Here is a 12,754-nt window from a genome sequence, read left to right on the forward strand (position 1 = left end):
GCAACCAGGGTGGAACCTGCTTAGCAAAGAGGACAATTCATGTTTGCTGTCACAAGCTGCTTCACTTATTTATTTATTTATTTATTTATTTATTTAAACTTCTATGCCACCCAAACGTTTGCCTTTGGGCGGTTAACATAAAACAATTAAAACACATATAAAAATTTAAAACAGTGCAACAATTTAAAATCAGCCATAAAATTAAAACAGACAATTTTAAAAAGCTGGGAAAGCTTGGGTGAAAAGATGCGTTTTCAGATTTTTAAAAAAAAAATTGCCAGAGATGGGGAGGATCATATCTCAGCAGGGAGCACATTCCACAACCTCGGGGCAGCAACCAAGAAGGCCCGTCTCTGTGTAGCCACCAGATGAGTCGGCGGTAACTGGAAACGGACCTCCTCAGATGACTTCAACAAGCAGTGTAGCTCAAGTGAAGAAGACGCTCTCTTAAATACCCAGGGCCTAAGCTATTTAGGGCTTTATAAATTATAACTAGCACTTTGTATTTTGCCCAGAAACCTATTGGCTGTTTTCCGGAAACCTATTATCAAACCTATTATCAAACGTATTGCCCAGAAACCTATTATCAAAATGGAATCTTGAAAAATTTTCACACATGGTGGTGAACTCGTGTGTACATCTTTCCACCAGGTAGGAAAAAAGGTATATGTAAAGTAGCCCTGAGGACCATGCAATGAGTGGTAGAAATTTTCCAAATCAAGGCAAAACCAACTTTTTTTTTTTAAACTATGGTGAGCCAACCAGGAAAAAACGCAGCAGAGCAGATCCAAGTTGGATCATATAACCATCAGCATCTCTCCTTCTTCTGCCTTTGTGTTCACCATGACCATGACAACCTATATGAGGATTTGGGGACCATGCCTCCCTTAATGTTGCAGGAGTGTGGGCTAGAACAGACCTGGACCAACATTCCTTGGTCTCTAGTTTATTAATCCTCATCTAAACTTTTGCATAGATCTTATGCAAAAGTTTAGAGTACAGAACTGGAGTACAGATGTTTAGAAATGTGAGTGGTAGATACATGGAAAGGGAAGGCAAGGCAGGGATTAACAGAGGCTATTCTCATGAGTGAGCCAAACCAGGCTGGGCCCTCTTAGCCTGGTTTGGCTTGCTCGTGAGAACTACCAGGCTTGAGGGTGAGCCCGGTGGCTCAATGGTGGCTCCATTAACCTCATTTTTTTTGGATCGTGCGTCAGTCACAGTTGCTTTCAGCCATGGTGGACACACTCAAGGGGAGGGAGGGAGAAGGGGATCCCAGTGTGTGGTGCATTACTGGGATTGGGGGGGGGGGGGACGACGACTGCACAGCGGCACTTCCCTGTGCCGGGCCCCTCCCTTACCCTAAAGAGTGAACTGGAAGGGAACCCTGTCCTGTCTCTCAGGCAGTGACCTCTAGGGATCAGCCACTCAGCACACGGTGACTGGGACTTAGAGGGCCTGGCAGCAGGAAGTGAAGAGGTTCTTTGTTCTCTCAGTTGGAGCCAGGCAGGGGAAGTAACAGGTTGGCTGGCCAAGCCATGGCAGCAACCAGGAACTCTGCAGGGGCCTGAATTCTCTATCATGGTTTTGGTGAGTTCAGGGAAGAACCCAGGGCTTGGCTTTGGAGAAGGGTTTAGCCAGGGAACCATGAGTGAGGTATCTGGCATCAGATTTCTTTATTTTAGTGCTTTGCAGATCCTTACAACCAGTCTATTGTGTTTTATCTGTAACATAAGAATGTTGTACCTATGCCCTTTTTATCCATCTAGGGCACTGCAAGTCTCTGTAGACCTTTAAAGACCTAGTCTCTGTAACCTTTAAAGCTGCTTTTAAAGGTTCTTTACAACTGGGGGTGCTTTTTGAATTATCTTTGCAACTGGATAACCAAGATTTTAAAATGTACCACTCCAACTATCAACTGGAGTGCTGTTTTTGAATTATTCTTGCAAGTACTGAGTGTTGTTTTTAAATCTGTAACTGAAGCTGAGAAAGAGAGAGCCTCAGACTAAAACGTCTGCAGCATTTTGAATAAAGGTTATTTTTCTTTCTACTACAATTTTAACCAGCCTCTTTAATTGGAATTTCAACTCAGGAAAGGGGGTGGGGTCTGGAAAGGGGTCTTACTCTGGTGCAAACATGCCTCAAGTATGATTGCTCAGCAGCACACTACCAAGTTTTTCTCCTCACGTGTAGGCTACACGTGGGATGTTTTTATATTTTTCTATTTAGTAAAAGAAAGAGGGTTTTCCTGGAATTTTGGCCACACCAGAGAGGAATTAAACCCTGTTAAAATGTGGGTGTGTTGGCAGCGATACCAGATGGATAGTCTTTGTTGAGCGAACATGGACGGAATGAAACGGCAATTTTCTTTCCCCCATGTGGACTTGCTCTGAGACAAAGGCTGGGCTTAAATCCAGCATTCGCCAGTCCCTATTCATGACTGTCTCCATGAGTGTTCAGACCACAGACAGCTCTAAGGGCCAGCCCTAGCCCCTTAGCCAGGGCTAAGCAGATTATCAAGACTGGGCAATGCATCATAAGCAGTGCTCCTCCAGCAAAGCCTAGCAGCCAACTTTTATAGTTGTAGCCTGGGCAGGGTGATTGGCCCCACCACATTCCTTTGAAAATTGAATTTCTTAAAGGGGCTGATGAAGAAAAATTCCACTATCTCACCTAGTTAGGTAACCTACATAAGCCCTAAAGGTCACAGGTTTCTGCACCCTGCTGTTACAAGGACCCCTTTTCTTGAAAGCAATACTCTGCCCTGCCTAAATACACCTGTTGACCATAGCTTGCCCAGCCTGGCTAGGCATAAGCACAGTTAAAGCTGATTGGTGCATTATTGCTGGTTTCTGCCTTGTAATTGTTCACCTTGTCTACCAATGGCTAAGCTTTATTCTGCTTCTACTACTATGATTGGTGTATACCATGAAACTTTGGCCTCTGATATGCTCTGTACCCAGTCCTATAGCCTGTAAACAGTATGAAAGACTCTTGCCAAAAGTCTGAGGGTGTGCTCTTGGAAGAGAGACCCCTGGAATGTCATGATCAATAAAAGCTTGAACCTGATGCTTATGAGCTAGGATTGTATTCATTTGCTCTTACTTTGCTTCTTGTGATAAGTGAGTTAAATGTGATTAGGGATGTGCGAAACATTTTGGGTACAGAATGATCTGTACCCGAAACAGCTAATTTTGGGTGATTCAGATCCAAACCGAATCACCCCCGAAGAGCCCCAAATAATTTTGGATCCGAAACAAATCACCCCTGTTTCGGATCCGAAATATTCGGATGAATATGCTCCATTTTGAGCAATGACATCTATTTGAATTTCCCGCCTTTTTGCCTCCAATTGACTTCAATGCAAAAAGGTCTGATGTGGCGTCTGCTCGAATTTCGGATCCCAGGGGCAAAATAGTGGGGTGGGGTGGGGAGGTAGTGCCTAATGCGTGGAGACTACCACCCCAATTGCAGAGGAATTGGGCAAAGGGCTGATTTTTGGTGAATTTTTGAAGTTTTAGTGTCTTTGGGGCAGATTGGAGACATAACGTGGGATCTGGGCCAAAAGAGTGGGGTGGGGTGGTAGTGCCTAATGGGTGGAGGCTACCACCCATTCTATGATAGCAAATTAGAGTGGATTCATGGTGTCTCATTGAAAATCTCATTTGCTATCATAGAATCTACACTCAGAATAACTCAGAAACAACAGAACCCTGTACGCCATGGGTTAGCAACCCATGGGAGTGGCTGGCACCCTATGTACACTACACCACCACTCGCTCTGGGCCACCCCAGCACCCCCCAAGTGCACTTATGGGGCTGCTGAAAGCTCCATAATACCTTATGAGGAAAAACCTTAAAGACGCGTAAACTTCAACAATTCACCAAAAATCAGCCCTCTGCCCAAATCCTTTGAAAAAAATCAGGTAGCTTCCTTGCCCCTACCCGGCACTGCTACCAACCCCACACCGCTCTAGGCCACCCCTTTCCCCCTGACGTGAAGCGATACACCCTCTATTATACCTAATGGGGGAAAACCTTAAAAACGCGTAAACTTCAGAAATTCACCAAAAATCAGCCCTCTGCCCAATCACTCTGAGATTGGGGTGGTAGCCTCCACCCACAAGGCACTACCACCCCACCTCACTCTTTTGGCCCAGATCCCACTTTATGTCCCGATCTGCCCCAAAGACACTAAAACTTCAAAAATTAACCGAAAATCATCCCTTTGCCCACTCCTCCTGAAATTTGGGTGGTAGCCTCCACCCATTGGGCACTACCACCCCACACCTCTATTTTGCCCCTGGGACCTGTTTTTTAATCTGAATTGATTCAGATTTGGATTAATTCAGATCCGAATCTAATCAGGAGTGATTCGGGTGGGCCATATTCGGATGCAAAACAGAACAGGGGTATTTCAGTTCGGATCTCAATGGAAACACTGAAATCCGAATTGCACACCCCTAAATGTGATGTCTTAATAATATGGCTGTTAATGGTGAGTTTGTCTTTGAATCAGTGTGAAATCCTTAGTATTAAGGCCCACTGGGAGTTTCTTGCTTTCTTTCTCTCATTTTAACTGTCTTTCTGAAATACTAGAATATATTCCAAGCAGTGACACAGTTTACTTTGCATATCCTTTAATTATTTTCAGAGTATCTGGGAAAAGTCAAATTCTCCATTTATTTTTAAAACTTATCTAATAGTGATGCTACAATGCATAGTGGAGAATTAAACAGGCACTTCTGTTTAGTTTTCCAAGTACACCTCCAGATAGTATTTGGGTATTTAATGAGCCCCAGCATACTGAAATTTGTAGTTTTCCAGCATTTTTTGGTCTGGCTCTATCCAGTGCTAAATAGTTTTTGAAATATTAAAAGATTAACGAGCTTGACTTGTATTTTTCAGCTGATATTATGGTAAAGTTATCTGAAAGATGGGTGTCAGATGTTTGGACAGGGGGTGCAATTTCAGTGCCTCCCCTAGGTTCTAATTTCCCTAGAAAGGCCTCTGCCCAGAATTCCCAGAATTTCTCCATCAGGGCCCTGCCTGATACCTCAGGTGCTGTTGCTGATGTGCCTGTGCTACAGCCAGCAGATCCTTTGATTCCAGCCAGATTCTGGATCCTTGGTAGTTCCCAGCCTGTCTCTTTGCCTGAACTCCCTGCACTATCCCCCAAGTGAGAGTGAGGCAGATCTGGGGTCATGACAGTGGTGCCTTCCAGGAAAAGGGAATGGGCTGGTCAGGCAGCAAGTTTTGCTTTTCCTGCTGCTGCAGCTGCTCACAAAGCTGGCACCATTCCCAGTGTTAAAAGCAAGATGACCATTACCACTTTAGGTAAGCCCCTGCCCATCCTGAATTGGGGAGGGGCACCCCATAAAAGTGACCGGGATTTTGAGCGCTGTTGCCCCCCCCCCCCCAAGCATCATTTTCGTGAATTGCTGAGGTCAAAAACTTGGACTCACGGTGCAGCTTCAAACATGTGCCTCCTATTGTCCCATGCATATCAGAGTTAGAGATCAAATCTTCTGGCTAATTTTCATTGTGAAATTGCATGGACATAAAAATGGCCTGCTTGAAATCCTTTTAAAACAAAGATACACGTCACTGCAGCTGTGAAATGTTTTAAAATGCCTCTGTTGCTATGGGACAAGCGGAAAACAGGGCTTCGTGCTCTGTGTGTTGGCTCTGTAGTATCTGTTAGTAACAGACTGTGCTTAGGGAGTTTTATTTCTCTGGGTTAAAGCTGCCACTGGCTATTTAAGTAAATGTTGAAAAGAAGGGAGTAAACCACTCATTTCCTTGTAATATTCCTGTATCATTCTTGCTAATTTTGTAAACTAACAGCATTTGGTGTTTCTTATTCCTTTTTTGGCTCCCTCTCAGGAGATCATTTATTCCTCTTCTTGCTTAATAGAAACCAGATTCATAGAATACAAACATACATATAATCTAAAGTAATTCCTCCTATGCCCCCCCTTGCTCCATACTCATATGAAAGGAGATTTTTCCATGGAAAAAAATAGTTGTGGAAAATGTTTTGCCCCATGTCACTGTCTACATAGTGGTGGCACCAGGAAAAATATTAGAGGGGAACAGAAGGGGCAAAAAAACCCTACTAACTTGGCAAAGAGGCACCTTTTAATGTGGTGTTTCTCTTTATTGAGCAGGGGGAGAGTAACTGGCCCCATCCACCCCCAGCACAGTACCTCCAGTGACTGTTGCTGGTGTCTATCTTATGTTTCTTTTTAGACTGTGAGCCCTTTGGGGACAGGGGTCCATCTTATTTGTTTGTATGTTATTTCTCTGTGTAAACTGCCCTGAGTCATTTTTGGAAGGGTGGTATAGAAATTGAATGAATGAATGAATGAATGAATGAATGAATGAATGAATGAATGAAAATGCATTTCTGGGGGAGGCAAAATTTGTCCCACATTAATTATCTAAAAATAAAAACATTGGTGCATTTCACATTAATATTCCCATCTAAACTTAAATGGAAGTGAGGAATCTGCTCACTTCCATGGGAAACTGCTTACCACATTTAACCTGAATCCAAGACAAGGGTTTTTCCAAGTTCTTTGAAATCGGGGGATCGTCTTAAATTCAGAGTTCTCTTCTTCTTAGGTAAATACAGATACAGCTTATATTTAACTTCTATTTTTAAGGGGGTTATTCAGAGTCATTTTCTATTTGCATAACTATTGTGTGTGTGTGTGTATGTGTGGTATATATTGATTATGATAATCAAGAAAAGCAATCTGAGTATTCCAGAAGTGACTTATCTTCAGGTTACTACAGGGTTCCAGCAATTGGGGTTGGAGAGGGAAGAGAGGGTAGGCTACTTGTCTGAGGGGCACTTGCCTCCCTCAGCCCCCTGGTCTTAACAGTGATAGAGTCAAAAGCATCCCAAGGCTGTAATTGTTGCACATATGGCTTTGTTTTTTTCCAGGCATATGCCTAAGATATCTTAACTAGTATATAGCTAAGTGTGGTGTCCCGTGTTGGGGCTGGACCGAGGAACCATTAAAAAGGGCTGGCAGAGAGGGATGGTGTGCACCCCAGCTGTGACTGCTGACTTCGGCCTATAGAGTGGGGGTGGAGCCAGATGTGGCCTCAGAATTTGGCCTTCCAGGACTCTCTCTCTACAGCCCTCCTGTTGAGCTCACAGGCAGGAAAGGAGACCCTAGCTGCTGGGGTAGGCTCAGGCTCCTAGAACTCCCTTCACCGAGGGCAGTCCTCACCTCTCTGGCCCCTCATCATGGCTGGCCAGGTTATATAGCGGTGAAATCCCTCAGGTAGTCCCCGAGACATTGTGATCTTGTCGGATGTCTTGTGAGACTCCAAAGGCTTCGCTGCAAGATCTTGTGAGGCGGAAGTCCCTTCTCATGAGATTTCGGCTTTGGTGTCAGGCAGAAAAAAGTTGTCTGGCTAGAAGGTCCAAGAGTTTGCAGTGGGGTTGGCTGCAGCAAGCTGCAGATTGCTGTTGGGGGCCACCTGAAGCAGGTAGTGGATCTGCGGAGCTCCCGAAGTCAAGCGGCCTGCAGAGGTCATTGGCAGGCCCCCAACACTAAGTCTGTAAAGTGTGGAAGTGATAGATTCATTTATCATGAAGAACATTTATTGGGGTGCTGAGATTTGATAAGACCCCTCTTGACTGCATACTTGCCAGCAAAACCTCACCTAATGTGTGAAGCAACATTAGGATGTTGCTCAGCAGGGAATGCTGAACAGCATCCAGGATAAGTGTTAGTGTCTATTCTGGTCACAAGGTCTGTTTGTCTATATTGAACTTCATTTGCCTTCGCACACATCTAATCCTTATTCCTTGGTGAAAGTTCAGATATCAGTGAGCCAGCTGAAGCTCCCAGGTCTAATCCTCCACCATGGCCAACTATTCCATAAGAGCCCCTGGTGGCGCAGTGGTAAAAACTGCTGCCCTGTAACCAGAAGGTTACAAGTTCGATCCTGACCAGGGGCTCAAGGTTGACTCAGCCTTCCATCCTTCCGAGGTCGGTAAAATGAGTACCCAGAATGTTGGGGGCAATATGCTAAATCATTGTAAACCGCTTAGAGTGCTCCGGCTATAAAGCGGTATATAAATGTAAGTGCTATTGCTATAAGCATGGCTTTTGATTTTTGTCATCATCATGGATGGATGAGAGCTCATTCACCAATAATATATAATGCACATCTCTTAATCCCCATTATTATGAGTCATTATTCAAACCACTGATGCATTGTTCATCTCTGGATTATATTACATTGGTTATAATGATCCCTGCTTGAGTTTTTGCTTACTACAGATGATTTTACCCCTATTACTATTACTGGTGGGTTTGCATCTATCCAGAAGTAAACAAAATTAACTTTTGGGCACAAAATATAGGCCACTTCATCACAGGGAGTTGTGCCACTAGATATCTGAGTTTAGTTCAGACTCATTGCTATTCTTTTAGTCTGTGATTCAGTTCCAGTTCACACACTTTGAACTCGTTTTGGGCTAGTTTAGGTACACTTCATGCAGAATAATTTCAAGCTGCCTTGTTTCCAACATAACTTCATAAAACGAATACAAGGATAATTACTTAACTTAAAGCAGGAAAACAAAACATTAGTGATACAACTGAAAGCTGAGTAAATGATCATCATTTAACCACATATTTTATTTATTTTGTTATTTATTTATTACATTTATATTTTATTTATTTATATTACATTTATATTTTATTACATTTATTACTCCATCCAGAGGCTCTGGGCAATGTACAACAACATTTTAAAAGACATAAAAACACACAATTGAAAACATAGTGCTAAAAACAAAATAAAAACAATTCAAAAACAATTGAAACCATTTAAAACCAATTAAAATACTTTTTAAAAACAACAACAATTTACAAGCCTTGGAAGGCCAGGCCAAATAAATAAGTTTTTAAGACAAAGGCCGACAGCGAGCCTAAACTGCGGATATCTGCTGGGAGTGCATTCCATAGACCAGGAGCAGCAACAGAAAAGGCCCAGTTCGGAGTCGCCACCAGACGTACCAGTAGTTTCCGAACTATGTACAAAGGCAGCGTGGTGTAGTGGTTAGAGTGCTGGACTAGGACCGGGGAGACCAGAGTTCAAATCCCCATTCAGCCATGAAACTAGCTGGGTGACTCTGGGCCAGTCACGCATCTCTCAGCCTAACCTACTTCAAAGCTGATAGAAAGTGTTCCTGGCCATAGCCTCCACCTGAGATACCATGGTGAGGCCTGGATGCAAGAGCACTCCCAAGCTGTGTACCTGTTCCTTCTGGGTGATTGTAACCCCATCCAGCACAGGAAGATCTAATTCCTCCCCTAAATTCCGATCCCCCACAATGAGCACCTCCTCCTTGCTTGGATTCGGCCCCCTTTCCAAACCAACCCTTGCAAGCTTTGAAAATGGTGGGGTGGGGGGGGGAGGTCATCAGAAGCCTCATCTTCTCTCTTCATACTTCTTGAAAACTTTGCAAAAAGTGTGAGGAGAAGTGTTACTTGCAAGAGTCAGGTCAGTCAAGGTGGGGCATTTTTCCAGCCTTGACTGGTACTCCAATAATTTGCTGCTGGTACCCCAATAATGAGCCACCTAATGGTGCAGCGGGGAAGTAACTTGCCTAGGGAGCAAGAGGCTGCTGGTTGGAATCCCCGCTGGCTTGTTTCCCAGACTATGGGAAACACCTATTTCGGGCAGCGGCGATATAGGGAGATACTGAAAGGCATCATCTCATACTGCACGGGAGATGGCAAAGGTAAACCCCTCCTGTGTTCTACCAAAGACAACTACAGGGCTCTGTGGCTGCCAGGAGTCGACACCGACTCGACGGCACAGCTTTACCTTCACCCCAATAATTTGCTACTTGAGGTGACTGCCTCACCTTGTCTCAGGAAAGGATCACCCCAGCTATGTAGCATCAGTTTCAGCAAGGCTTTCTAGGTAGGAAAGCAATGTTGCCAAGAGGGAGATAATTTGATTTTAATCTTGCCGACTAGCTTTCCAGATTAAATTTATTAGCCTGTATAATGTTATTCATAAAAGAAAAACAACCAGCCTCAAATACAAAACTCCATGACAATTGCATACAGCTAATATCTAAAATAATTTTTAAGGCCGTTTAACCAACTTTCAGCATCTCCATTCCCTTGGGTTCTCATTTAAACACGAGAAAGCATTAACTTCCAAGAACGGGGCTCAAGCTTTAATTCAGCAGCTCAAGAGGTCACAGAATAATCATGCCCAGAGATCAAATATGTCTTTATCAGAGAGCTAGTGATTAGCAAAAAAAGTCATCCAGCCATCTATGCCTTATACAGAGAGTATGCCAACAAATGAAGATCCTCCTTCACCAATTTAATGTGCAGCTAATGTGAAAGTGAGATAAATCAGAACTGGTGTATAAGTTATAACTCTGGAACCAAAGGTGATGTCAAAAACTATCTAGGTTGGAGCTGAAAGCCACTAACTGTCCCATGTGGCAAGCAGCCCAAACTGCAGAAGTAAAGGGTTTTGAGTCAGCTTGGCTGGGTTAATGTTGTCCAGCCAAGCTGCTGGGTGGAACTTTCAGGAGCAAGAAGGAATATATACAGTAAGGCTTCTTGTTGGGCTTAAGTCTTTGCCTGAGTATCAAGGTCTCCTTGTCTCTGCTGTAGCTCTTTTTGTGATTCCTGATTTCACTCCCCAGCTCTGACTTCTGGCTTTGGTGCTGACTCCTGGCTTGATTCCTTGGTCTTGACCCTTGACTTCAGTTTGACTTCCAGCTTGAGTCCCTTCTGATTCTTAGCTTGCCCTCCTGACCCTGACTTCTAACTCTGGACTCTCCAGCAGTCATTGCCCATGTCCCAGTTGTGATAGATATGTAGAGGCATTGCTAGATAAATTAATGACAAATTAACAGTCTTGAAACAAAAGCATAAATCACCACATACAGACATGCAGGGCCAGGAACTGGCCCACACTCCATGAACCTATGGCTGCAGGACTTGCTCCAAGCTTTAGAGGGCCCTTGGGCAAGACAGCTTTGATGTTCCTGTCTGTGTCTAGGGAGGAGAAATTCCTCAATTAACCTTCACACCCTCTCACACTAAATTACAGACATGGGCATTGCCTCGGGGAGGAGGGAAGTATACTCACTCCACTCCTTCACCTATCAGTGGGAATAAAGGTCCATGCTCCTCCCCAGGAGTCCACTGGACCAACAACCCCTGTCCCTGCTGTTCATCTCATCTTTGGCAGCCCCTGCCTTAAATAAAGCCCTACATTTAGGACAAGTGGATTGGCCACCCAATCCCTGGCCTCCCAAGGGGCCTCTTCCTCCAACTCCACCCCTTTCACTAGCATTTCCACACACAGCTGTAGCTGTGGGGCAGACATCATCATTATTCCATCTCCACCCCTCTGCTGCTTCTTGGGCTCCACCAGCCCATCCCCCCAGCAGCCATTGACTGCCTCTCTGAGCCCTTCCTATCTTCTAGGAGGAAATTGCTTGGGTTGTCCCAGCAACCAGAGCCTCCTGCCTCTCTCTGTCAGCAATCTGGCCACCCAGAAGGGAAGTCCAGGAAGATAGTCCACAATACAAACTGGGCTGCAGAAATGAAACACAGCTCGGAATAGTTCTCTATATCAGGCTCGGGCTGAAAGCTGTCGACACGAGGGTTGACAAATGTTGTCTTCCAGCGGCTAACAGAAAGCTGTTGATGTGCTGTATAGTCCAAGCTGATAACTCTCAGCTGGCAGGGATTCAAGGCTTATCAGTCCTCTGCAAGAGGCGTTTATTCCTCCTGATAGTTTCCAGCTGTGCTCTTTGTCTTGTGACATGCCGTTGCTGTGGAGTCAGTAGGAGTTGCCCGCACAGCTCATCCTCTAGTCTGTCCTTCGCTGTCTCTGCTGCTCCAGACTGCTGTGCCTGCTCTGAAACACCAGCTGGACCCCTCCTCAGCTGTCTCTTGGGAACTGACAGCTGGGCTTGGTCCCTCAGGCACCCCTGCATTGGCTGGAAGGCTGTCAGCTTCCCCTTCCTCCTCACTATCTGAGACCGAGGGCGTGACACTCTCAGCACATCACAGTTTGACTGGGTAAACAACTCTGTTTCATGGAGGAGGGTGGGGAAGCTCAACAGTTCCCTCTCTTGTTGACATTGACACCAGCTGTTGCTGCTGTTGCTCTTGCTAACACTGCTGCCTACTTGCTTTTCAAGGTCAGATCTGGATGACAGGTGAGTGAGCATCCATTCTCCATTTCTTTTTTCCTCCTCACTGCTATTGTTTTCTGGCTCTGGGACAGAAGAAAAGGGCAGTTGCAAACATGCAGGTGGCAATGGTGAGGTGGATGGGGTGCAGCACCAGGGGCTAGGGGCTCTTGGCAATGGACACCCTGCAGAGATATGGATCTTTTCAAGTCCCCAACCATGCCAACCTCTGATGCCAGCCCTACATAGTTGTACCAGACCAAGGTTTCCCAACCTTGGGTCCCTGATTGATTGTTGGGACTATAATTCTATAAAGGCCATTGTGGTTGAGGGTTGTGGAAGTTGGAATCCAATAACATCTGGGGACTCACGCTTGGGAATCCCTGAACTAGACCCACCACCAAACAAGATATTGGTTGGGATCCAAAGAACTACTTTAGTGCCCTCAAGGGCTTCGGCACACACAGTGGGATTTTGGCTTCGGACAATAAACTACCACACCATTCCACAAACTCCTTTTGAAAGTCTCTCTCAGTTTCCAAAATG

The sequence above is a fragment of the Hemicordylus capensis genome, chromosome 2 (genome assembly GCF_027244095.1).
Source record: "Hemicordylus capensis ecotype Gifberg chromosome 2, rHemCap1.1.pri, whole genome shotgun sequence".
Taxonomy (NCBI): domain Eukaryota; kingdom Metazoa; phylum Chordata; class Lepidosauria; order Squamata; family Cordylidae; genus Hemicordylus; species Hemicordylus capensis.